This window comes from Molossus molossus, unplaced genomic scaffold, assembly GCF_014108415.1.
Source record: "Molossus molossus isolate mMolMol1 unplaced genomic scaffold, mMolMol1.p scaffold_m16_p_4, whole genome shotgun sequence".
NCBI lineage: Eukaryota > Metazoa > Chordata > Mammalia > Chiroptera > Molossidae > Molossus > Molossus molossus.
This window is the reverse complement of record NW_023425377.1, coordinates 79,192,337-79,220,114: the sequence shown is the minus strand read 5'-3', so window position 1 is coordinate 79,220,114 and position 27,778 is coordinate 79,192,337. Positions and strand designations below refer to the sequence as shown.

Here is a 27,778-nt window from a genome sequence, read left to right as displayed (position 1 = left end):
ATTCGTGACAGTGACTTTCAGGAGTCAACAGACCCGGGCTCCAGCAACTATTACACACCTGGCACATAGTAGGTGCTGAATAAATATTTGAGGAAGAAATAAATGAATCATCCATCAATAGGTGAACTGATTAAATAGCCCTGGCTAATGTGGCTCAGTTGGTTGGGCATAATCCTGTGCACCGAAAGGTTACTGGTTTAACTCCTGGTCAGGGCACAAGCCTGGGTCGCAGGCTTGATCCCCAGTAGGGAGCATGCAGGAGGCAGCTGATCAATGTTTTTCTCTCACATTGATGTTTCTATCTCTCTCTCCCTTCCCTCTCTCTAAAACAAATCAATTTTTAAAAGTTTTTAGATCAGTCCTGGCCAGTTTGGCTCAGCGGTTAGAGCGTCGGCCTGCGGTCCAGAGGGACCCGGGTTCGGTTCCCGCTAGGGGCATGTACCTCGGTTGCAATTTGTCCCTGGCCCTGGTTGGTCGTGTGGGTGGCAGCCACTCGATGTGTCCCTTTCACGTCGATGTTTCTCTCTCTCTCTCTCCCTCCCACTCTACCTGAACAAAAAATGTCCTCGGGTGAGGATAAAAAAAAAAAAAAAAGTTTTTAAATCAGTGCTAGCCCTGACCAATTTGGCTCAGCGGCAGAGTGTCGGCCTGCAGACCAATGAGTTGTGGGTTTGATTCCAGTCAAGGGCACGTACCTGGGCTATGGTTGTCCCTGGCCCTGGCCGGGGTCGTGCGGGAGGTGACCAATCAGTGTGTCTTTCTCATATCGATGTTTCTCTCTCTCTTTCTATCTATCCCTCTCTCCCTCCCACTCTATCTGGAGATAAATAGAAAAATATCCTCAGGAGAGGATTAAAAAATTAAAATAAAAATCAATGCTAAAAATATATTTTTAAAAAATGTTTTTTTTTTAATCCTCACCCGAGGACATTTTTCCATTCTTTGTTCAGATAGAGTGGGAAGGAGAGAGAGGAACAGAGAGAGAGAGAGAAACATCGACGTGAAAGGAACACATCGAGCGGCTGCCACCCGCACAACCGACCAGGGCTGGGGACAAACTGCAACCGAGGTACGCGCCCTTAGCGGGAACCGAACCCGGGTCTCTCAGGACCGCAGGCCGACACTCTAACCGCTGAGCCAAACCGGCCTTGGCTAAAAAATGTTTTTAAATCAGAAAATCCTTTAAAAAGATAGGTGGAACAATGAATTGATGTTTCTCTGTGTCTCCTGTCTCTCTAAAATCTATAAATAAAAAAGTCGTTGTTGTTAATCCTCACCCAAGATATTTTTTCCATTTTTTTTAGAGAGAGTGGAAAGGAGGGAGGGTGGGAGGGAAAAAGAGAGAGAGAGAGAGAGAGAGAAAGAGAAATATCAGAGTGAGAGAGACACATCGATTGGTTGCCGCCCGCATATGCCCCGCCCCACCAGGACAGGGGATAGAACCTGTAACCCAGGTACATGCCATTGACTGGGAATTGAACCTGCGACCCTTCAGTGTGTGGTCCAATTCTCTAACCACTGAGCCACACTGACCAGGGCAATAAATACAAATTTTAATAAATAATAGATTAAAATGCCATGGGTAGCAACAAATTTACTTTTGTAGGCAAACTACGGGTTTAAGACATTCAATCATTCATGTCACAAATATTTATTCAGCACCTATAGTGTGGCAGGCACTGTCCCAGGCATGGAAGACATAGAATGAAACACTGTCTCTGGCTTCATGAAGCTGACATTCTGATTATTATCATTATTTTATTGTCTTCCTATGCATTCTAAAGCTGACCCTAGATAACTGGCTTTGCAGCCGATCTTGGCTGGCTTGCAAGTAAGTACACCATCCTGTTCATGTTTTGTGGCTCAGGCTAATGTTTACACCTATGCCAACTCTGGGCTACAGGGCAGCAGGCCAGGAGTGGTCAGCCCCAAGGCTGCTCTGGGAGGAGGAGATAGGCCCAGGGGTGCAGGAAGCAGATATGAAACCACACCCAAAAGCAAGGTCTGTACCTGTCAGGGAACTTGGAACTGTGGACCTGCTGACCTGTAGGAACCTGATAGCAGGAGAGGAACCTGCACCTTCCCACACCTGTTCTAGGCCTCCTCTACACTTGAGCAAGGCGGTGGAGGCCAGGAATCCAAATTCAAGGTGCCGGCAGGGCTGTGCTCCCTCTGAAGGCTCCAGAGGAGGGGTCTTCCTGCCTCTTTCAGCTTTTGGTGATGGCTTGCAGCCCTTGGCTTGTAGACACATCACTCTAGTCTCTGCCTCCTCTTCCTGTATCTGTGTCCATATTTCCCTCTTCCTATAAGGACACAAATAACTGGATTGGGGGCTCACTCTACTCCAGTATGACTTCACCTTAACTTGGTTCCATCTGCAAAGACCCAGTTACCAAATAAGGTCCCATTTCCAGGTACCAGGGGTCAGGATGTGGACATGTCATTTTGGGGGACATGGTTGAACCCACTACACTTAGATATATTTCTGATCTCAGCCTGGACATCCAGCCTGGCCTCCTGCCCCAACCCAGGTGCAGTGAGAGACTTCCTCTGGGCTCTGGTCCCCTGTTCTCTCTCTGTACCCGGGAACAATTTATTGAATGTTTACTGGACTCTTTCACCCCTCCTGACTTCTAGTTTGTCAAAACATGAGCCTGTGCTTAAAAAAAGGGTGAAATAAATAAGAATCAAATGATGCTCTCCACAAGTGGAACCAGAGAGAGGACACAGTTTTCAGCAGTGCGGATGAGGGGTGAGCACAAAATTGAAAATTGCCCAAAAAATTTATTAAATTAAATCAATAACATATATATATATATATATCTATATATATATATATAGATATAGATATATATATATTTTACCCTCACCCGAGGACATTTTTCCATTTTTTGTTCAGATAGAGTGGGAGGGAGAGAAAGAGAGAAACATCGAAGTGGCCCTGGCCGGTTTGGCTCAGCGGTTAGAGCGTCGGCCTGCGGTCCGGAGAGACCCAGGTTCGGTTCCTACTAAGGGCATGTACCTCGGTTGCAGTTTGTCCCCGGCAGCCACTCGATGTGTCCCTTTCACGTCGATGTTTCTCTCTCTCTCCCTCCCACTCTATCTGAACAAAAAATGGAAGAATGTCCTCAGGTGAGGATAAAAAAAAAGAGAGAAACATTGATATGAAAGGGACACATCCAGTTGTTGCCACCCACACGACCCAAGCAGGGCCGGGGACAAACTGCAACCAAGGTACGTGCCCTTAGCAGGAACCGAACCCGGGTCTCTCTGGACTGCAGGCCGATGCTCTAACCACTGAGAAATCTGGCCAGGGCTAAATTAATAATATTTTAATGCAATTTTTATCTGTTTATATTGAGATCATTATAGATGCACATACAGCTATAAGAACTAATATGGAAAATGCAGTGTACCCTTCAACATTTTTCCCCAATGCTAACTGGTACAAAACACAGGCAAAACATTAGTATAATATCATATCGACATTGACACAATACACCAATTTTATTCAGATTTCACTGTTTTTCCTTATACCAATTATGTGTGTATTGAGTTCTTTACAATTCTGTTGCTGCATAAATGTGTGTGTCTACATTACAGTGACAATATTAAAACAGTGCCGCCCTGGCCGGTTTGGTTCAGCGGTTGGAGCGTCGGCCTGCGGTCTGGAGAGACCCGGGTTCGGTTCCCGCTAAGGGCATGTACTTCGGTTGCAGTTTGTCCCCGGCCCTGGTTGGTCGTGTGGGTGGCAGCCACTCGATGTGTCCCTTCACGTCGATGTTTCTCTCTCTCTCTCTCTTCCTCTCTCTCCCTCCCACTCTATCTGTACAAAAAATGGAAAAAATATCCTCGGGTGAGGATAAAAAAATAAAAAAATAAAAAAAAATAAAACAGTGCCAACACCACAAATGTGGCAGGCTAAATGTGACAGGCTAAATAATTACCCCCCAAAAGATGTCCATGCCTGCATCCCTAGAACCTGTGAATATGTTATTACATGTGGTATAAAAGGTACTTTGCAGGTGGAATTAAATCAAGAACCCTAAAATGGGGGATGGGACAATCCTGGATTCCCAGGGGGCCCAGTGTCAACAGAGTCCTCAGAAGAGGGAGGCAGGAGGGTCAGAGTCAGAGATGGAAGAGGCTGTGCTGCTGGCTGTGAGGATGGAGGAGGGGCCGTGAGCCAGGGATGCCACGCCTCTAGAAGCTGGGAAGTCCAGAAATGGTTCTCTCTGGAGATTCTGGAAGGACCAGCCCTGCCCACACCAGAGTTTAGCCTCAAGAGACCCTTGTTGAACTCCTGATTGCTAGAAAGTAAGATAATAAAGTCGTGTCATTTGAAGCTACTAGGATTATGATTATTGGTTACAGCAGCAATCAGAAACCAATGCACAATGAGCTCCTGTATTGTTCTTTTATAACACATCCCTTGCTCGTTAATTTAAAAATTAAAAATTAGCCCGACCAGTGTGGATCAGTGGTTGAGCATCAACCTTTGTACCAAGAGGTTGCTGGTTCGATTCCTAGTCAAGGCACATGCCCGGGTTGTGGGCCAGATCCCCAGTGGGGGGCATGCAGGAGGCGGCCAATCCAGGTTCTCTCTCATTAATGTTTCTATGTCTCTTTCTCTCCCTAAAAAATCAATAAAGAAAAAATATTAAAAATAAAAAATAGTCCTGGCCGGTTTGGCTCAGCAGTTGGAGCGTCGACCTGCGGTCCAGAGAGACTCGGGTTCGGTTCCTGCTAAGGGCGCGTACCTCGGTTGCAGTTTGTCCCCTGCCCTGGTTGGTTGTACGGTGGCAACCACTCGATGTGTCCCTTTCACGTCGATGTTTCTCTCTCTCTCTTCCTCTCTCTCCCTCCCACTCTACCCACTCTATCTGAACAAAAAGATGGAAAAATGTCCTCTGGTGAAGATAAAAAACAAACAAATAAATAAATAAATAAAATAAAAATTAATCCCTCCCCCAGCGACAGGGTGCACAGGGTGGGGAGGCTGTTTCTAGGAGCCACACCATGACCAAGCACAGGGAAGCGAGCGCACAGTGTCAGAGGTGATTTTGGACACTGACCCAACCCGTCTTGAAAAATTAAAAATTAACTCACCCCCCCCCAATACTTTCAAATAAAGACAGAATCCACCTTGGCCTGTGCATAACTCCTATCTCAGCCCCATCAAATGCTGTCTTTATTGAAAATAAAACAACCAAGTCAGATACCAGAGGTGTAATTCTGATTCAGATAAAATTTCCTCACTTTCTTTTGCACCAAGTTTTGTCTGAAACTAAAGGGAGAAGTAGTGTGGATTTGGACACTTTTTCATCACCATCACACTTTTTTTTTTTTTTTTTAATCCTTACCAGAGGACATTTTTCCATTTTTTATTCAGATAGAGCGGGAGGGAGAGAGAATAAGAGAGAGAGAGAGAGAGAGAAACATCGACATGAAAGGGACACATCGAGTGGCTACCACCTGCACGACTCAACCAGGGCTGGGGACAAACTGCAGCTGAAGTACATGCCCTTAGTGGGAACCGAACCCGGGTCTCTCTGGACTGCAGGCCAACACTCCAACCGCTGAGCCAAACTGGCCAGGGCACCATCAGAATTTTTTAAACGGTGTAGTGCATCTGAATCATTTTGTTTAATTCTAGTGTCACATTTTAGCAGGAATGTTGATAATCAGAGTTTGGGGCAAGGAGCAGTAAATATTAGACACATGTTTATTGAATCTGGTATTGGGCTTGAGAAAAGAGATAAATAAGACTGAGAGTCTGGAGGGGCAGATAGCCAAGAAGCTTCTTCATTTGACATTTATTGCTCTCCTACTCTGCACCTGGCACTGCCCTGGACCTTCTTTGTCCAAAAGAATTTTCTGTGATAGACACATTCTATATCTGCATCCAATGTGATAGCTACTGGCTAGCTGTGGCTACAGAGCATTTCCAGAGTGGCCACGACAGAACTGAATCTTTAACTTAAATTTTATTTTATTTATTGATTTTCAGAGAGAGAAAGAGACAGAAGCATCAATTTGTTGTTCCACTTAACTTGTGCATTCACTGGCTGCTTCTTGTATGTGCCCTGACTGGAGATCGAACCTGCAACCTTGGAGTGTTGATATGCTCTAACCAACTGAGCTACCTGGCCAGGGCCTAAAATTTTAAGTAATTTCTTTTTTCTTTTTTTTTTTATCCTCACCCGAGGACATTTTTCCATTTTTTGTTCAGATAGAGTGGGTAGAGTGGGAGGGAGAGAGAGGAAGAGAGAGAAACATCGACGTGAAAGGGACACATCGAGTGGCTGCCACCCGCACAACCCAACCAGGGCCCGGGACAAACTGCAGCCGAGGTATGTGCCCTTAGTGGGAACTGAACCCAGGTCTCTCTGGACCACAGGTCAACGCTCTAACCGCTGAGCCAAACTGGCCAGGACAAATTTTAAGTAATTTAAGTGAAAATGGAAAAATCTGATATTCGCCCCGGTTGGTGTGGCTCAGTTGGTTGAGCCACAAAATGTTACTCACGCACCAAAATGCTACTGGTTCAATTCCCAGTCAGGGCACATGCCTGGGTTGTGGGCTCGATCCCCGGTAGGGTACATGCAGGGGGTGGCTGATCGATGTATCTCTCTCACATGGTTGTTTCTCTCCCTCTCCCTTCCTCTCTCTCTAATAAATCAATAAACATATATTAAAAAGAAAAATCTAATACTCAATTCTCTTATTGGAAAACTCTTAAGCATTCTTGGAACAACTGGAGTATGTGAATGTAGTTTTTCCACTGTAAAATTTTATAAAACATAAATAGAGATCATATATTTCCAGTGAAAATTGACATCCAAATCGAGGTAAGCTGTAAATATACTATACACGCTGGATTTTAAGACCTAGTATGAGAAAAGTAACAAAATATCTAATTGATAACTGTTGATTGTGATTTCATGTTGAAATGCAAATACTTTTTGACATGGAGTTGATAAAATATATTATTAAAATTAATGACACTGGTTTCTTTATACTTTTTAAATGTGGCTACTAGAAAATTTTAAATTGTTTATGTGCCTCATGTTATGTTTCTACTGGATGGCACTGTTCTAAATCCTACAGTGGTATCACACACAATGTGGTCTTTTGTGTGTGGCTTCTCTCACTGAGCATCGTGTTTTCAAGGCTCATCCATGTTGTAGCAAGAGTCAGTTCTTCACTCCTTTTTACTGCCAAACAATATGCCATGATATGGACATAACACATTCTGCTTATCTATTCCATTCGTTCATTAGTCGATGGGGTGTTTGCAGTTTCTTACTATTATGTGTAATGCTGCTTTGAGCATTCATGTACAAATATTTCTGTGGATGAAGTTTTTTATTTATTTATTTTTTCTTTATTGATTTTAGAGAGAGAGGAAGGTAGAGGGAGAGAGAGATAAAAATGTCAATGAGAGAATATCGATTGGCTGCCTCCTGCATGCCCCCCACTGGGGATTTGGCCCACAACCTGGGCACTGCCCGACCCCAGAATCGAACCTGTGACCTCTTGGTGCATGGGTTGACTCTCAACCACTGAGCCACACTGGTCGGGCTGGGTGAGGTTTTTAATTCTCTTGCTTATATGCCTAGAAGTGGTATTGCTGGGTCATATGCTCACTGTATGTTTAACTTTTTGAAGAACCACTCCAGGCTGTTTTCCACAATGTCTGCCACATTTTTCATTCCTACCAGCAATGCATGAGGGTTCCTGTTGCTCCACATCTTGGCCAATATTTGTTATATTATCCCATGGGGGGGGGGGTGTCCTTTTTGTTGTTGTTGTTGTTTTTTAATCCTCACCCAAGGACATTTTCCGATATTTTGTTCAGATAGAATGGGAGGGAGAGCCCTGGCCAGTTTGGCTCAGCGGTTAGAGAATGGGAGGGAGAGAAACATCAACTGAAAGGGACACATCGAGTGGTTGCCACTCACACGACCTAATCAGGGTGGGGGACAAACTGCAACCGAGGTACGTGCCCTTAGGGGGAACGAAACCTGGGTCTCTCTGGACCCCAGGTCGATGCTCTAACCGCTGAGCCAAACCGGCCAAGGTTGTTGTTGTTGTTGGTTTTTTTTTTTTTATCCTCACCCGAGGACATTTTTCCATTTTTTGTACAGATAGAGTGGGAGGGAGAGAGAGGAAGAGAGAGAGAGAGAAACATCGACGTGAAAGGGACACATCGAGTGGCTGCCACTCGCACGACCAACCAGGGCCGGGGACAAACTGCAACCGAAGTACGTGCACTTAGCGGGAACCGAACCCGGGTCTCTCCTTACCGCAGACGGACGCTCTAACCGCTGAGCCAAACCGGCCAGGGCTGGGTGTTTTTTTGTTTGTTTGTTTGTTTTTAAACATTGCTATCCTAATATGTATGAATTAGTATCTCACTGAGGTATGGATTTCCATTTCCCTAATGACTAATGATGGTGAGCATATTTTCATGTGCTTATGGGCCATTGATTTATTTCTTTGGAGAATTGTCTGTCGGGGACTTATGCCCATTTTGGAGCAGATAGTTTTATCTGTTCTATTCCCTGCTTGGAGGGCCTGGAGGAACACTTAGTAAGAGCAATAAGTGTTTATTGAATGAATGAGTGAATGAATGAATGTCCGCAGGCAGTGGGGTTTTCATGTCCCGCACATACACCTTTGATTGGGTCCTATCCCCTGGTGTGAATGCTTCATTGCCATGTGTGTCTGCCCTTGGGCTCCCGTTTCTCCTACTAAGAACCACGCCCTAACCTAAGCAGAGACTTGTCCTTATATTCCAGGGCGTAACCTCCACCGGACCCCAGAACTTCTTCCAGTCGCGGTTGCCCTTGGCAACGCGTGGCGCTGCGCTTCCTGTATTGATTCGAATCGCGGGCTACGTCACGTCCTCCCGAGATGCCCAACGCGCGCAGGCGCAGCCCATGAGGTAGGCGTGGTCCGGGGGGCGCGGGGGCGTGATGGGGCGTGCCGGCAACACGCAGCGCGCCGGCGCGGGGGCGTGGCCGGCCGCGGGAGCGCGCGCGACTGAGGAGGGCGCGGGAGGCCGCAGATCCGCGATCGCCGCCATATTAAGGAGCACAGAACCGGGAATCCCGTCAGTGGCGGCCGCAGCCGGACCCGGCGGGGCTGCGGACAGCGAAGGCGACGCGGTGCAGCCCGGCGCGACGCCGGAAGAGGCGGGGCCGACGGAGCCAGCGGGTGACGGGAGCGAGCCAGGTGAGGTGGCCGGGATCTGGGGACCCGCCCACCCCCACAGCCCCGAGCCGCGACCCCGGAGCCGGGCCTGGCGGCGGCGAGGACCAACCCAGGACTCCCAGGAACCGAGCCGACGGGCCGAGTTGCGACCCCCGAGCTAGGGCCCTCCAGGAGGCCGCCAGACCCCCGAACGCCGCCCGCCAAGCCAATTTAGGCCTAGGGTGACCTCAGCATCCCACTACCTCCTTAACTGCCAAACCCGACCCTGAGTGACCTCCCCCCGCCCCCGGTTGCCAGCAGCAGTCGATCTCCCCCGCAGTCATCGTCCACAACCCTTTTATAAACATGAGGCCGAGCTCTGCCCCCCAAAACCAAAAACAAGGGACTCCTTCAGCCCGCACCCAGGACAGCGGGCCCATGCCACTGATCTGTACTATTCACCTCTGGCTTGTCAAACCCGGCTTTTACAAGTTCGGACGCCCCAGCTCAGCCGCTGTCCAGATTTAAACAGCCCCCCATAGTTGTGGTCCACCCAGTCTTCAGCCAGTCCTCCGCTCCAATAAAATTCAATCTGAGCTTGTGGACTCTGAATCGAGTAGGCTGAGATGAGATGTGGAGACTCTGTCGGTCTGGGCACCCCATTGTATTCACCGCTCCCTTCTCCACTTCTGACACACAGAAGCACTTAGGTCAGGTGGTTTGAATACATTAATGCACTCCTCACTTCCAGCCCCTCTGCCTTCTAATCCTAACCCCCCCCCCCCCCCCAGCTTGACCCATTTCAGCCACCCAGGATCAAGCTCTCCCATTTTGGTGCTGACCCCACCAAAATCAGGTGACCTGTCTGTGACCAGCTTCTCCGAGATCTGTCACTTTCTGCAAGAACAAGCCCCGCCACCCCAAACAACCCCTTCCCTCCAAGGGTGGACCGACCTCGCCAGCCAGAGCTGTTTTCTCCTACTAAAAACTGCCTCCCACCCCTGCATTGGTCCTGCACCATCTAGACCTGCCTCCAACCCAAAGCCTGAGACCCATCACTGTGAAGATGTCTAGCCTAAATCTTTTTTACCCTGTTCTCTTCCCTGACAAAAATCATCCCCTTGTCTGGGGTGCCTTTCAGGCTGGGAACTTGATCCCCTTACCCCAGTCCATCAGGTGATGTTGTTATGCCTCTCACTGGTGAGGCTGTACTCATCCTTTACTAACTCCCATCTTAACATAGTTGTTATTGTTGTTTGTAGTTGTATTTGACATACAATAGTATACTAGTTTTTGGTGTACAACATAGTGATGAGACATGTGTATATCTTATGATCTCCCCCAAATCAGCCTCCCCCCAAACCCGGCCCTGCATGACCTCCCCAAACTGAGCCACCTGCAACCCATGACCTCCTCCCTCCCACACTCATCCTCCACAATCCTCTTGTAAGTAGCATGTGTAGCTTTGCTCCCCAAAACCAGGGCCCCCCACTTCACCCTGAGAACAGCAGGCCCACGCCCTAACCTGTGCTTTAGGAATTAGCCAAATATAGTATCTACTGTTATTACAATATTATTAACTATATTTTCTATGCTGTATGTTATATCCCTATGATTATTTTTATAACTCGTAATTTGTAGTTCTTAATCACTTCACCTTTTTTTAACCACACTTTAAATGAGGACTATTCACCTAAAGAAAAACCATGTACCACAGAATATATAGCTAACCCCCCTGGAATGGAGACAGATGGGAGGGACTTTGAAAAGGAGGTTGGGTGGTGTCCCCCTGGAGGTGGGGGCAGGATTTGCACTGCAGAAGCTAATGAAATCCTCTGGGGACAGTTTCCAGAGTGGTACATTGTCCCCTAGGCTGCTTATTGGACAGAATTTCTTGTGGATCGTCATGGCCTTTGATGTTGGGGGCCCCTTCTGTTTTGGCAATAGTGTACTGGCATTTCCTTCTGAACCGAGAGTGGGAGCAGGTGTGCTGGCCACTACCTTTTTTGTGTTACAAATGAGGTTGGATTGCTCCAGGAGAGTTTGTTAAGAATTCAGGCCCTCCCACTCCAAAAACCAGGGCTCTGGTCCTTGGTAGCTCTTGGGTCAAAAAAGACAGGTGGTTTGCTGTGTTGGAGGCTGTGTCTCAGGTGTCTGTGCTGGCCAACTCTCCCCTCTACCCACCGAAAATCTCAGAACTCGGGGCCTGGCTGGTGGTGGTGGCTGTTTGGGGATGTGGGGAGGAGTACCTGGAAGCAAACGGGAAAACCTAATGAGGCTTCAGAAGTGGCTCTGCATTGATTTCATACTGGCTCCTCTGTTTCAGTAGAAATTTCCCACCAGTGCTATTTATTGGGACCTCTGACCAGGGAGGTTTGGGACTCCTGAGTTTGGGGAGGACTAGCGTGGGGTTGGTTTGGGGGACCTTTTACTCAGTGTCACTGAGAGGGATGAGGATCTAAAGTCCACTCAGGGACTGCTGGTTGGTGTCGAAATCAAGGGACTTGGTCTTTTAGGAACCAGCCAAATTGCAGTTCCCCTGTAGTTTTTCTCTTTGAGAGCAGAGGTTCTCAAGTAGGGACATCTGTGGTTGTCACACTGGGGGTGCTCCTGGCATTGTGTGGGTGGGGGCCAGGGATGCTGCTCAACACCCCATATTGCCCAGAACAGCCTCTCACAGTGAATGACCTGGCTTCAGTGTCAGCAGTGCCAATGGGGGGGGAGACCCTGGACTAGCGTTTAGATGGTGAGCCCTGGGAGGACAGGGACTTTGTCTCCAGAGCACACATAGTGCTCTAGTGAGGCTGGCGCTGATGCATGCTGATGTGAGTGGGTGCTGGAGTTGGTACAGGAAGCCAGCAGAGCTGGGAAAGGAGTGTTTGGTGGCTCCTTTTCTGCCCTGGGAGTTCCTTGTGGTCTAGTTTCTGTCCCATCACAGGCCCCAATGGTCACCACCCTGCCCACCCCTCACTCGACCTCCCTGAGGATTAGATCAATGTGGGAACCTGCTTATGCATGCAGATAGGAGCCAGGCAAGTCCCGAAGCTCCTACCTTCAATGCACAGACATCTGTTGAGCACTGAGGCTAAGCACATGACCAAAGCACCTCCTTATGTGCCACTCTTGCCAGGATGTTTATGCCCCTGACTTCCATACATCCTTGTGTTTTTGGCAAGTGACTACTCACATGTAAATGGAATGACAGAACACACTCTGCATTGCTTCACTTAACTGTTAGACCATTATATATAATAAATGGTGCCCCTTCTTCAAATAAAGTAGAATGTAGAATCTACTCTCCTGGATTCCTTTGCATTCTAACTGTCTCCTTCACTGGATCTCCTTTTTTTTTTTTTTTTTTTTTTGAGAGAGAGAGAGAGAGAGAGAGAGAGGAAGGGAAAGAGAGAAACATTGCTGTGAGAGACATACATTGATCAGCTGCCTCCTGCACGCTCCCTACTGGGAGAATTGAGCCTGAAACCTGGGCTTATGCCCTGACTGGGAATCAAACCGGGACCTCTCAGTCCATGGGAGGATGCTCAATCCACTGAGCCACAGCGGCTGGGCTGACTCTCCTTTTTATTATCTTACTAATTTTTGTTGGTAACAGCTTTATTCAGATATAATTCTAATGCCGTACAATCCACCCATTTAAAGTGTACAATTTATGGTTTTCAGTATGTTAACAAGCTTGTGCATCCATCACCACTATCTAGTTCCAGAACATTCTCATCAGTCCAAAAAGAAACCCCTTCCCTATCAGTAGTTACTCCCCTCCCCCTTCTCCCCAGCCTCTGACAACTACAAATTTGCTTTCTGTCTTTGGGTTTGCCTGTTCTGGACATTTCACATAAATGGACTCACACATATTGTGGCCTTTTGTGTCTGGCTTTTCTTACTGAGCATCACGTTTTCAGGGTTGTAACGTGTAGTGCTTTGACCCTTTTTGTGACCAAATACTATTCCAGCATAGATGGGTTACATTTTATTTGTCCATCACCAGTTGGTGGAAACTTGAGCTGTTTCCACCTTTTGCCTATTATGAATAGAGTTGCCATGAATAGTCAGGAACAGGTTCTTGTGTGGTGGCTCTTATAAATCTGGACTCAGATATCTCTTTGCTCCTGTGCACATGTTCCTTGGTGGCCTGCCTTTCACCCTTAGCTTCCTATCCTTATTGGCTGCTGGTGCCCAAAGCTGACTCCTGAACTCCAGGCCCACGTAGCCAGTGACCAGTTATTATCTCTCCTAAGTGTCTCTGTCCATCTTTCCTGTGCACCTTGGGTTGAGTGTATTCAGAAGAGGTCATTCTTTCCTCAAACCTGCCTGTCCACCCCACCCCCCCTTTACAACCTAAGCCTCAAATGGGGCCCCTTCTCTCCATCCCTCCAAGCTTTTCAGGACCTCCTGCTTTCTCACCTGGACAGGCAGGCATCTGCTCTGCTTGCCACTACTCTCTCTGGCCTCCACATTACACCACTGCCAGCTTATAAACCCATATCTGATCATGCCACTCTCAACTTCTGGTCCCTTTCCCACCTCCCTGCTACCACACAGCCCCAGGAGACCATCCTTTGGCCTTGTCACCTTTTCTTCTTCCTGCCCCCAATGTGCTTTATGTACCCAGCCTGCCTAAACTGCTTGCTTTAGGGTTCTCTAAAGGTGCAGGCTGTTCTTTCCAGACCCCATGCCTTTTTGTACATGCTCTTCTCAGATCAGATCGGATCCAGGAACCACTGCTTTGTGACTCACGGAGGTCTCGTCCCTAAGGACACGACAGCTGCAGAAAGGACTAGGACAGTGCATTTGTGCTGTCTCCCACAGTAAGGAGAGGCCAGCTAGGTGGAAGGTAGAAGGATGGTGGGAGCAGGGGGAGGGGTAGATGGCTGGGAAGAGGGTATTTGTCTGTCTGCACTTTCTGAAGGGCTGAGCATCTGAAAGAGTTTAGTGCTGGTCTTTGGAGCCCGCTGGTCTATGGAAGCAACTATTTACCAAAGGATTCCCCTAAACTGTATCCTAGTAGCAATGTATGGAGACCTCTATGGTTATTATAATGGGATGCTTCTGGTATTGAGTGGGTAGGGGCCAGGGATGCTGCTCAACTCCCCATAGTGCCCAGGATGGCTCCCCAGAGAATGACCCGTCCTTGATATCAGTAGTGCTGGAGGGGTGGGGGCTAGAGGAGATATCCTGCCCAAAACATAATAGGTTTTTCTTCTGCCACCCCACCTTGGACCCAAGGATGGTAACAGCAATATAACAGACTGAAGAAGCACTTCCTGACGTTCAGGCTGCTTGTTAAGGGGTGAGCTCTCTGTCCTTGCAGGTATGTAAGCAGATGCAGAGTTGTGAAAGGGCTTCAGGAACCTGATGGGGCTTAATCGGATCCTCTCTGAGGCCCCATCCAATCTTGAGAATCTGCTCTCTGACTTCATTCACAGTTAGGATCACATAAATGATCATAAATCATTTGGGTGTGGTGCCCATGTTGATATTCTTCCTTTGCACGGGGTTGTCATCCTTTGGACTGCAGCAGACCCAGATGGCCTTTCGGTCTGAACATTTCACCAGGTTAGATGAGGGAGTTGGTGCTCTTCAGAGGGAGAGATGGGAGACAGAAACATAGGGGCTCACCTCCCTTCTGGCATCATTTCCAGTGCTTAGAGCAGCAATTCTCACCTGGGGTGGATGTAGCCCTTGCTGCCAGCAGTGTCACCATGGGTCCATAGAGCAGGTGTTGAATTAACAGTCTCTGGTCTATGAGCCCTGAGAGTACAGCGACTTCAGGCCTCTACTTTCCAGCTCCTTGATCAGCTCCCAGGACCACCTGCACATGTGTGCATGCTGGAATATGCTCCTCAGGGGCCCCCACCACAGGTCCCCAGAATAACTTGCCTTGTGTTTCACATCAGCCATTCATGAGAAGTGTGCTGCTCCCCATTGCATGCTTTTGCTTTTGTTACCAGTAAGGGACCACTAGCTTGTATTCCCTCTGTGGGGTGGGGCCACTCCCCTCAAAGATCCCAGTTTGTGTTTCATCTGTTCTAAGGCCAGGAGCAGGGTTCTAGTCCAGGGTCCACATCCGTAAGACCATAGCCAGCCCTCCTACAGGCTGTTCCTCCCTTGTCCTCAACTGAGGACAGATTCTTAGGAACAACTGTCCTTTTCACCTAGGTTGACAGTGTAGGAGGAAATGGGGCCCAACCTGGCCACCCAGCCTGCAGCTGTGGCCAAGAGGTCATTGGGGCAGCAGCAGTGGCCACCAGAGTACCTCTCATGCCACACAGCCCAGGGGTGCCTCATGATGGAAGAGCAGGAAACAGTCGTGGCTGGGACCTATAGTCACTGGGCTCATGGGAATAGCCATGACTACTTCCTAGCATCTCCTTTGGGTCAGGCACTCTGCTAGGTGCTTCACAGAAGTTGCACCCAGTTTCACAGCAGCATAGGCTGCTCTTATCCCCGTTTTCTAGACGAAGAGACCGGTTCAGAGAGGAGAATTTGCTTGTCTAACTCTATGCAGCCAGTAAGGCTTGGAGCCAGGACTCAAAGCCAGGTCTGTCCTGCAAAGCCTCCTTTTCTCTGCTACACAATGCATAGCTGGCTAACCGGCTGTATTTTGGTTTGCTGTAGGGAAAGGGAGGGAGACTTGAGGCTGGACACAGGGTTGCCTGACTGAGGCAAAAGAATAAGGCCAAAAACTCCTCTCCCAGCCTCCCAGATCCTTCATAAGCAGAAAATTGGATAACTCTCTGTTTCTTTATTTTTTTTATTTATTTATTTATTTATTTATTTATTAACTTTTAGAGAGAGAGGAAGGGAGAGGGAGAGATACAAACATCGATGAGAGAGAATGGCGATTGCCACCTCCTGCATGCCCCTCAATGGGGATTGGGTCCACAACCTGGGCATGTGCCCTGACCGGGAATCGAACTGGTGGCTTATGGTGCATGGGTTGACGCTCAACCACTGAGCCACACTGGCCAGGCAACAACTCCTTATTTCTGATTGGATCGTTCTCACATGGGACTTCTCCACCAACCCCTTAGAGAATGACTTGGAATAAGATGACAGCCCTTGGGCTCCTGGCATAATCCCCCACCTTTCCTAAGAGGAAGGGGCTGGTTGAAGGTCCACAGGTAGTCTGGGGGTACCTAGAGCCACCTCCCAGCCTCCGGGTTCCTCCACCTGTGTGCACTTTTCTCTGGAGATTTCGGTGCCCTGTGAAAGTCTGTGCCCCAAGATGATAGTTCCCAGTCATTTGTCATCGTGACCCCTAATTGGATTATTCATTCAGGGAGTGCCTGGTAGAGATTCACACGTGGTATGATGAGCCATCCAGGGCAGTCCTTTGAGCTTTAGACTGTTGGCTTGCTCCATTTGAGCCTGGGGACCCTCACCCATGGGAGTATTGTGACCTGAGCAGTCATAGCAGGTGGAGTTCAGTCTCATCACCACCACCCACCAACTGCCAGTGTCCCAAGTTTCTTAGTTTGTGAAATAGATATGGATCATGCCTGGAGACAAAATTAATAAAGCATCTTGAGTGCTTTGAGCTATGTTGGCTCATGGAGGGGTGCAGGTGGAGTTTACTACTATCATTGTCATTTGTGTTCCAGTGGTCTTCCCATGGGGCCAGGAGCCACACCGGCTGGGCAACAACTCCCTATTTCTGATTGGATCTTTCTCATATGGGACTTCTCCACCAGGACCCAGGACCCTGGTGCCTGCATAGGACGTGGCCAGGCGGATGATCACAGGCTCCTGCTATTGGGCTTTTCTCCCTCACCTTCTCCATATCCCTCTTGGGTAGGAGGTACCACCTGACCGCTCTCACTGTTGGCTGGTGTAACCCCCTCCTACCCCCTGGGATGGTTGTTCTACCTCTCCTGGAGTGATTCTGCCCCCAGTGAACAGTGGTGATGTGTGGGGCATTTGTGGTTGTCACAGGTGCTTCTGGCATTGAGGGGTGGGGCCAGGGATGCTATTCAACCCACTGTAGTGCCCAGGATAGCCCCCCACAGAGAATGATTGGACCCCACGGTGAGCAGTGCCAAGAGGGAGACCATGGTATAACCCATTCTATAGGTAGCACATCTAGACCACAGTCAGCTTCAAAATAGAGTCATGGAAGATGTGTCATGGCAATGTCTCATTTCCTTTGGCTCCTTAAAGAACATTACAAAATATAAAAACAGGGACTAGTTTTTTGAGATAAGCAAGACCTTGAAGGCCTTGAAACTTGGCTTTGAGAAGCAGAGTGCTCTCTGATCCTGCGGGCCTCAGGCCTGCTGTGAACTCGTAGACAGGAGGCCCTGTGTACCTACAACACTGCCTTCCATGGCTGTGGCTCCTCTTGAGGAAGCCTAGAAGATGATCATTACATGCTGTATGCTGTGTCATTGGTCAGGCCTAAGCAGGCTTTTCCACCTTGTTTTCTGATGTGTGAGGCGGGGGAGGCCACCTGGTGACTCAGTGGGGTTAAAGCTTGCTCACCTTATTCCTCATGTGGGACTCCAGCCCACCACTGGCTTCAGCTGGAAAAAGGACTCACAGGTGTTGGCATAGGATTGTCTTCAGGACCCTTTGGCTGTGCTAACTCCAGGGTCAGCCCACACATATGTCATTGTCATACTCAGTAGGTAGCCTCTGTGGCCTGACCCTAACCAGGTGTCTAGGCACTAGGACAATGGGACTGGGTCATTCTCTGTAGGAGTCATCCTCAGCACTGTGAGGGGATTGAGCAGCATCCCTGGCCCTACCCACTCAATGCCAGGAGCATTCCCTGTTGTGAGACCACAGTGTCCCCTGGGGGCAGAGTCACTGTAGTGAGAACTGCTAGTTTATACTTCGAACAACCTGTCGTCAATAAGTATCTGGTGAGTGGGAACCATGTGAACCCTACACGACCGGTGAGGTTAGGGTAGCCAGGAGTGGCAGGGACAGTCTCCTCCAGAGGGTACAGTGGGCAACTGGGTTGGCACCTGGGTTGAAAGCAAGGGCTCTGCTCCATTGCTGCCTAAATTGGCCCAGCCAGGGTACACATTCAGATTACACTGGATGACAGCCTCCAGGTTGTCGGGTGATTCCTGTCATGTAACCTTAGCCATGTGGGGACTTCATCACTGCCTTTTCAGGTGACTGGAGTTGTGCCCCTTTCCCAGAGGAGCAGGTTGATGCTTGTCTGAGACTGTAGCAGAAGGCAGGCCTCTTGGCTCTTCATTCTGGGAGACCTGGGAAAAAGAGAAGGCCCTCCTCTTTAAGGCTGACTTGGTGGGTGAGTGAGGCCTCCAATGACAATACCCTGCAGAAGGGGCAGTGGTAGTGGAAAGCCAGGCAGCCAGGGCTTTAGACACCTTACCAGACCAGGGACATGAGCCTGCAGGTGGCATCCTTCAGAGCAGAGCCTCCCGGGTCAGCAGGGCAGGTGCCTCTCCAGGGCCAGAGTTCTTGTACTGCCACTGGCCTCGTCCTCAGCAGCCCCTCCTTCCCCAATCACAAGGCCTTGCAGATTGTGCTAAGTGACTACTCATTAATAGAGAAATCATTACTTTCTCTAACATTCATACAGCGCAGTGTTTTGGTGCACAACCAGTCATACTCCCGCCACTGAGACTCTTCCAGTCGTGTCATGGGCTTATGTAGTCCGTCTTTCTCCAGCTGGTCTATTTATTGGAATAGCTAACACATTCCCATGACACAGAATTCAAGAAGTACCAAATTATGAGCCAGGGGAAACAAGGCTTCTTCCCTCTCCTGACCCCCAGCCTCTAGTTCCTCTCCCCAGTGTAACCTCTGCTACAAGGTTGTTCTCCAGTCTTTCAGAAGTAGCTCATCCCCACAGTGCTGTTCTCACAGGCAATGGGTCCCCAAGACCCTCAGGCCTGCCCTTTTTACTGTAGTGTCTCCTGGTGAGGAAGAAGCCATGCTCTTAAAGTAGCCACGTAGGCCATTGCTAATGGTCTGCTTTCATAAGCTTTGTACACAGGGTTTTGCACACACATATCTGGAGTTCCTAAGGGCAAATTCTTATAAATAGAAACACTGCATCAAAAAAGATGCTTTTTAGATTTTACAAGCAGTTGCCAAACTGCCTTCCTTAGAAGTACTAGTTTCAGCTGCTGCCAGCAGTGCAGGCGAGCAGTCCCACTGCCTCCATGACAAGGGTGTATCACCTAATCTCACAGTCACTCAGGGTTAGGAAGTGGAAGCCACCTTGTCCAAACTCCTTGACCTTACCTGGTTTGGTAAGATACTTTTTCCAAGAACCATTATTCATGTCCTATGCCACTTTGGTCTATCTTCAGGGTGGTAGATATTTTTTCTAGTTGTTTTTTTATATTTTTAAATTGATTTTTAGAGAGAGAAATGGAGAAGGAGAGAGAGAGAGAGAAACATCAGTGTGAGAGTAGAAATATCAATCAGCTGCCTCCTGCACACCCTGTACCGAGGATCAAGCCCACAACCCTGGCACGTGCCCTGACCAAAAATTGAACCGGCAACCTTTCAGTGCACAGGACGATACCCAACCCACTGAGCCACACCCGCCAGGGCCGTGATTTCTTTTTTTTCTTTTATTTATTTTTTTGCAATTTTTTTTATTTATTTTTGTTACAGATGTTTTCTCCCTTTCCCCCCATTGACATCTTCCTCCCAATCCCGCCCCCACTCCTAGCATTGTTGTCTATGTCCACTGGTTACACATACATGCATATAAGTTCTGTGGTTTATCTTTTCCCTACCTCCCACCATCCCCCTCTTCTGAGGTTTGTCCATCTGTACCCTACTTTTGTGTCTCTGGGTCTGTTTTGTTCTTCAGCTTTTATTGTTCATTATATTTCACAAATAAGTGAGATCATGTGATGTTTGTCTTTCTCTGATTGGCTTATTTTCGCTTAGCATAATACTCTCCAGGTCCCTCCATGTTGTCTCAAAGGTTAGGAGATCTTTCTTTCTTAGAGCTACATAGTATTTCATTGTGTATATGTACCACAACTTTTTTTTTCAGTCTTTTTATTATAGAACATGGGCTGGGACTGATGAGATGGGGTAGATGTGGGCAACAATTGCCCTGATTAGCATCGGATGCCCATCCCGATAGCCATGAATGTGCACCACAACTTTTTTATCTGCTCATCTATTGATGAACACTTGGACTGTTTCCAGATCTTAGCAATTATATGTAGTGTTGCTATGAACATAGGGTACATATATTCTTTCTGATTGGTGTTTCAGGTTTCTTAGGATATATTCCTAGAAGTGGGATCACTGGGTCTAATGGCAATTCAATTTTTAATTTTTTAAGAAAACACCATATTGTTTTCCATAGCGGCTGCACCAGTCTGCATTCCCACCAGCAGTATACAAGAGTCCCCTTTTCTCCACACCCTCGCCAGCACTTGTTGTTTGATGATTTGTTGATGGTGGCCATTCTGATAGGTGTGAGGTGATACCTCATAGTTGTTTTAATTTGCATCTCTCTGATGATTAGTGACGTTGAGCATTTTTTCATGTCTGTTAGCCATTTGTATGTCCTGTTTGGATTCTTTGTCTTCCTTTTGTTGAGTTGTATGAGTACTCTATATATTTTGGAAATTAACTCCTTATCTGATGTATCATTGGCGATTATGGTCTCCCATATAGGGGGTTCCCTTTCTATTTTGAAGCTTGTTTCTTTTGCTGAAAGCAGAAGCTTTTTAGTTTGATGTAGTCCCGTGTATTAATTTTTTCTTTTGTTTCTCTTGCCTTAGGTGTTGTATCAGTGAAAATTCTGCTGTGTGTGATGTCTGAAATTTTGTTGCCTACCTTTTCTTCTAGGATTTTTTATGGATTTATGAGTCACATTTAAGTATTTTATCCATTTTGAGTTTATTCTTGTGTATGGTGTAAGTTAGTGGTCTAGCTTCTTTTTTTTTTTTTTTTTGCATGTAGCTGTCCCATTTTCCCAACACCATTTATTAGAGGCTTTACTCCATTGTATGCTCTTGCCACCTTTGTCAAATATTAATTGAGCATAATGTCTTGGGTCAATTTCTGGTTTCTCTGTTCTGTTCCATTGATCTATATGCCTGTTCTTGGGCCAGTAGCAGGCAATTTTGATTATAATGGCTTTGTAGTATAATCTGATATCCAGTATTGTGATCCCTCCTACTTATTCTTCTTTTTAAAGATTGCTGTGGCTATTCGGGGTCTTTTTTTGGTTCCATATAAACTTTTGGAGTATATGTTCTAGTTCCATGAAATATGTCGTTGATATTTTGATGGGGATTGCATTGAATCTAGAGATTGCTTTGGGTGGTATGGACATTTTAATGATGTTAATTCTTCCAATCCATGAACAAGGTGTATGCTTCTAACTTTTTTATATCTTCCTCTATTACTTTTTTCAATGTTCTGTAGTTTTCTGAGAACAGGTCCTTTACTTCTTTGGTTAAGTTTATTCTTAGGTCTTTTTGCTGCAATGGTAAATGGGATTGTTGTTTTAGTTTTTCTTTTTGTGAGTTCATTATTGGTGTATAAGAATGCCATCAATTTCTTGGTGTTAATTTTGTATCCTGCTACTTTTCCAAATTCGTTTATTAGCTCTAGTAGATTTTTGATGGAGTCATTAGGGTTTTCTATGTAGAATATCACGTCATCTGCAAATAATGAGTTTTGCGTCCTCCTTTCCAATTTGGATCCCTTTTATTTTTCCTTCTTGTCTAATTGTTGTGGCTAAGACTTCCAGTACTGTGTTAAATAAGAGTGGCAAAAGTGGGCATCCCTTTCTTGTTCCTGTTCTTAAAGGAAATGCTTTTAGTTTTTGCCCATTGAGTATGATGTTGACTGTAGGTTTTTCATATATGGTCTTGAGATATTATCCCTGTATTCCCACATTGCTGAGCATTTTTATCAGAAATGGGTGCTGGATTTTGTCTAATGCTTTTTTGGCGTCTATTGATATGATCATACGGTTTTTATCTTTCATTTTGTTTATGTGGTGTATCATATTTACTGATTTGCGAATATTGTACCAGCCTTGTGTCCCTGGGATGAATCCCACTTGGTGATGGTGAATAATTTTTTTAATGTATTGCTGGATTCGATTTGCTAATATTTTGTTAAGGATTTTGGCATCTGTGTTCATCAGGGATATTGGCCTGTAGTTTTCTTTCTTTGTAGTGTCTTTTTCTGGTTTTGGAATTAGAATTATGCTGTCCTCATAAAATGAGTTTGGAAGTCTTCCTTCTTCTTGGATTTTTTAGAATAGTTTGAAGAGAATGGGTGTTAGATCTTCTTTGAATGTTCGGTAAAACCCCCCATGAAGCTGTCCTCTGGGCCTGGGCTTTTGTTTGCTGGGAGTTTCTTGATTACATCTTCAATTTCCTTAGTTGTTGTTGGTGTGTTCAAGTTTTCTATCTCTTTCTGGCTCAGTTTTAGGAGACTGTGTGTTTGTAGAAATTTGTTCACTTTTCCTAGATTGTCAAGTTTGTTGGCATATAATTAATTGCTCATAGTATTATTTTTTTTTATTCTCACCCGAGGACATTTTTCCATTTCTGTTCAGATAGAGTGAGAGAGAGAGAGACACATCGACGTGAAAGGGACACATCGAGTGGCTGCCACCCGCACGACCAACCAGGGCCGGGGACAAACTGCAACCGAGGTATATGCCATTAGCAGGAACCGAACCCAGGTCGACCATGGACCGCAGGTCGATGCTCTAACCACTGAGAAAACTGGCCAGGGCAGCTCTTAGTATTTTTTAATGATCTTTTGTATTTCTGTGGTATCAGTTATTACTTCTCTTTCATTTCTGATTTTGTTTATTTGGATTCTCTCTTTGTTTCTTGGTGAGTCTGGCTAAGGATCTATCAATCTTGTTTATCTTGTCCTTTCAAAGAACCAGCTCTTTGTTTCATTGATCTTTTGAATTGTTTTTTTAGTTTCTAAGTTGTTTATTTCTGCTCTGACCTTTACTATTTCTTCCCTTCTACTTGCTCTGGGTTTTTGTTTTTGTTTTTGTTTACTTTCTAGATCTTTAAGTTGCAGGGTTAAAAAGTGAATTAGAAAATTTCTTGTTTCTTGAGGTAGGCCTGTAGTGCTATGAATTTTTCTTGTCAGGACTACTTTCGCTGTGTCCCATAAATTTTGTGTTGTTGTGTGTTTGTTTTCATTGGTTTCCAGGCAGTTTTTAATTTCTTCCTTGATCTCCTTTGTAACCCATTTGTTGTTTAATAACATGCTATTTAGCCTCCATGTGTTTGAATGTTTTTGCATGGTTTTGTTGTAATTGATTTCTAGTTTCATGCCATTTTGATCTGACAAGGTGCTTGATATGATTTCAGTCTTCTTGAACTTGTAGAGACTTAGTTTGTGTCTTAACATGTGATCTATCTTTGAGAATGTCCCATGTACACTTGAGAAAAATGTGAATTCTGCAGTTTTGGGGTGTAATTTCTGTAGATATCTATTAAATCCATTTGATCTAGTGCATCATTTAGAGTCTCTGTTTCCTTATTAATTTTTTATCTAAAGGATTTATCCAGTGATGTCAGTGGGTGTTGAAGTCCCCTGTTATGATTGTATTGCTGTTGATTTCTCCTTTGAAGTCCTCCAGAAGTTTTTAAATGTATTTTGGTGCTCCTGTGTTAGGTGCATATATGTTTACCATGGTTATATCTTCCTATTGGGTAGATCCTTTTAATATTATGTGGTGCCCTTCTTTTTCTCTAGTTATGGCCTTCATGTTGAAGTCTATTTTATCGGATGTGAGTGTTGCTACCCCAGCTTATCTTTCCTTTCCATTTGCTTGGAAGATTTTTTTCCATCCCTTCACTTTCAACCTATGTGAGTCTTTTGTGGTGAGGTAGATCTCTTGTAAACAATGTGTGTGTGTGTGTGTACGTGTGTGTGTGTGTGTGTGTGTGTGTGTGTGTGTGTATGCTTTCTCTTTCATTCAGCTACTCTGTCTTTTGATCAAGTGTTTAATCCATTTACATTTAAGGTTATTATTGATAGGTATGTATTTATTACCATTTTTGTTTATTATGGTTATGTTTCTCTTCCTATTTCTTCTGCTTATTACAGCAATCCTTGTAACATTTCTTGCAGTGCTGGTTTGGTGCTAATATATACCCTGAGCCTTTTTTTGGTCTGGGAAGCTCTTTATTTTATGTTCTATTTTGAATGATAGCCTTGCTGAATAGAGTAGTCTTGGGGTTCAGATCCTTGTTTTTATTAGCTTGATTACTTCATGGCATTCCCTTCTGGCCTGTAGTGTTTCTGTTGAGAAGTCAGCTGATAGCCTTATGGGGGTTCCTTTGTAGGTAACCTGTTGTTTATCTCTTGCTGCCTTTAGGATTCTCTGTTTGTATTTAATTTTTGGCATTTTAATTATTATGTGTCTTGGTGTGGGCCTATTTGGGTTCTTCTTACTTGAGGCTTCTTACTTGGACTTGTATGCCTATTTCCTTCATCGAGCTAGGAAAGTTTTCTGTCACTATTTCTTCAAATATATTCTCTAACCCTTGCTCATTTTATTCTTCTGGCACACCTATGATGCGGATGTTGTTACTTTCATATTGTCCCACAGTTCTCTTAGGCTCTCTTCCTGTTTTTTAATTGTTTTTTTCTTTTTGGTTTTCTGATTGGGAGATTTTTTTTTCTACCCTGTCTTCTAATTCACTGATCAAGTCCTCGGCTTCCTCTACTCTGCTGGTTATTCCTTCCAATGTGTTCTTTATTTCAATGTCATTCTTCATTTCCAGTTGGTTGGTTTTCAGTGTTTCTGTATCTTTACTCATGCTGTTGAGATCTTTACTCATGCTATTGAGCTTCCTCATGATTTTTTTTTTTTATCCTCACCCGAGGACATTTTCTCCATTTTTTGTTCAGATAGAGTGGGAGGGAGAGAGAAGAAGAAGAGGAGGTGGAAGGGGAGAGGGAGGAGGGGAGGAGGGGAAGGGGGAGGAGGAGAGACATCGATGTGAAAGGGACACATCACATCGAGTGGCTGCCACCGCATGACCCAACCATGGCTGGGGACAAACCGCAACCAAGGTTCATGCCCTTAGCGGGAACCAAACCCGGGTCTCTCTGGACCGCAGGCCGACACTCTAACCGCTGAGCCAAACTGGCCAGGGCAAGCTTTCTCATGATTATTACTCTCCCTCCAATATCTTGCTTAATTCTGTGTCATTTATTTCTTCTCTTGCAGAATTATCATGTTCTTTTATTTGGGATTGTTTCTTTGTTTCACCATTTTGGGCTGTCTCAGTGGGTTTTGGAGCCTGCCAAATTTTCTCTGTGGGTATTGGTGTTTCACTGGTTTTGTCTCCCTCTACTGGGTTTGGATGAGTGTGAGAGGACCCACGTTACTCACCACTGTCAATCCTTACTTTCCTGGGTAGATTTGCAAGCCAAGGAAAGGTTCAGTTATCCTGTAGCTTTTTGCCTGGAGGCTATTAGTCTGTCTCAGTTACTTGATGAGCCTCTGGTTGTAGACCCCAGCTGAATGAAAAAATCCCTCAGCTGTAGAAGGATTTCCAGTGGGTGGGGCATGATATTAATGGACCTCAATTTGCATTTCTTTGGCCTGGCCTGGTGGTGTTGAATTCTGCTGGAGGGGCCATTGCTTCTCCCCAGGGCTCTGGGAAGGAGCTCTTTGAGTAAGATGATTACAGTCCTCTGAGGGAGTGATTCAGTACAAGACTACTGGTGCCCTCCTGTTCAGCTCTCAGCTCTCTCCTGAGTCAGGAGCCCCACACAGTTCCAATCCAGTCTGCCATCCCTCTGCCGGAGGTTCAGCAGTTAGAGCATCAGCCTGTGGAGTCACTGGTTCGATTCTGGTCAGGGACTATTCTGTCCCCCGTCCCTATTTGGGGCACGTGGGAGGCAACCAATCAATGTGTGTCTCTCATGTAGATGTCTCTCTGTCCCCCCCACCCACCCACCCCTCGCACTCTGTCTAAAGATAAATGGAAAAATATCCTCAGGTCAGGATTAAAAAAAGAAAAGTGCAGGTGTCCCCTGAGGTCCTGGCCCTTGGACTGAGGCAGCATTCAGCTCTCTGGAATGAGCCAGTCTGCAAACTGGCAGAGCTCCAGGCCTTGCTTCCAAGGTCAGGCTGGAGCAGGGTATCTGGGCTGGTGGGCAGGTCTGGTTGTGTGTTTCTGTTTCCCAGGGTCATGTGGTTTGGGTGAGTTTGTGGCTTATTGGACCTGCTAGTTATCACTCTCCTGCGATCTTTGTCTATGTTTATCTTGTCTGTCTACCTCTGCCTCCTCATCAAGAAAACCTGGTGAGGTGTGTGGGGTGGGGTGCTTCTGAGGGTAGCAGGTCGATTTAGAAACAAGAGTGGCATCCCTGTTGGCCAGCAGGAAGGCTCACCCTGTCAGGGACATTACCCGCATTTACCAGGTCAGAGCCTGGGAGGAGTTAGTTCTAGAGCCCCTCTACCATGTCTGCACCCTCATGGGTCCCTCTGTGGGTGTCTGGTCTTGAAGAGACCATCCCAGGCTGGGTGGTGGGATCCAGTGCCCCACCACCACCACCACCACTTCCTCCAGCTTACCCTTACTTAGACAGCTGGATGTTGGAGCCACTTTTTAAATGTGCTTCCTGGTAGCAGGTGCCACCACCTGACATTGTTCTTTACCTAGTTCCATGTTTCTGACCTGCTGCCCCTGATACAATAGGAGCTTAGGAGGGTGGGACCATGTCCATCTCCTTGCCTGCTTAACCCTGGCACCTACCCAGGCCTCTGGGCAGGCACTCAGCAAATATGTGTGTTGGCAGAATGAAGACCCACTGCCTCTCTGACAGACTCTTGGAAGTCAGGGACATGGGGAGTGGGGGTTGGGGAGAGAAAAGAGAGACAAAAGGATTGGTTGGCTGTCCACAGTAGGCCATTTAGGGCTGGGCAGAGAAAAGGCCTGTGTTGAGCATAAGCATCTCAGAAACCCTCTCAGCAGCCACCCCCTCAGAAAGATCCATGAAGGAAGGCCATAACATGATCACTGCCTTCCTCTGCCCTGCGCTGGTGTGCGGCCTGCAGCTGCTATAACAAGTCACTACAAACTTTGTGTCTTAAAACAAATTTATCGCCTTGGCCAGTTTGGCTCAGCAGTTAGAGCGTTGGCCCGCAGACCAGAGAGTCCCAGGTTCAGTTCCCGCTGAGGGCACGTACCTTGGTTGCAGTTTGTCCCCGGCCCAGTTGGGGTCATGTGGGTTGCAGATGTGTCTCTCTCGCATTGATGTTTCTCTCTCTCTTTTGTTCTCTCTCCCTCCTGCTCTATCAGAAGATAGATACAGAAAAATGTCCTCAGGTGAGGATAAAAACAAACAAAAAAAACCACAAATTTATCTCATAGTTCTGGAGGTCAAAGTCCAACAGGGCTCCACTCCAGTGTGGGCAGGTTTGGTTCTTCGAAAGGCTCCAGGGGAAATTAGTTTCTGGCCTTTTCCAGCTTCTAGAGGCACTGCATCCTTGGCTCTCGGCCTTTCCTCCATCTTCACAGCCAGCATCGCAGCCTATTCCATCATTCACTCTGACCCTACTACCTCTCTCTTACAAGGTCCCTGTGATGACACTGGTCCT

The 27,778-nt window shown here is 46.6% G+C and overlaps 1 protein-coding gene across 10 annotated transcripts in view; it reads left to right on the top strand.

The window, feature by feature from the left end:
* The first annotated feature begins 9,063 nt into the window (after nt 1–9,063).
* The window catches only part of FZR1 (fizzy and cell division cycle 20 related 1), a 33,978-nt gene continuing 15,263 nt past the window's right edge, over nt 9,064–27,778 (top strand). Inside the window, exons 1-3 of one of the 10 annotated variants that reach the window (XM_036239640.1) lie at nt 13,813–14,021; nt 14,440–14,524; nt 16,818–17,007. The gene's annotated coding sequence lies outside the window, so the exon portion shown is untranslated. The other 9 variants (XM_036239636.1, XM_036239633.1, XM_036239634.1 and 6 more) reach the window with 9 other exon arrangements.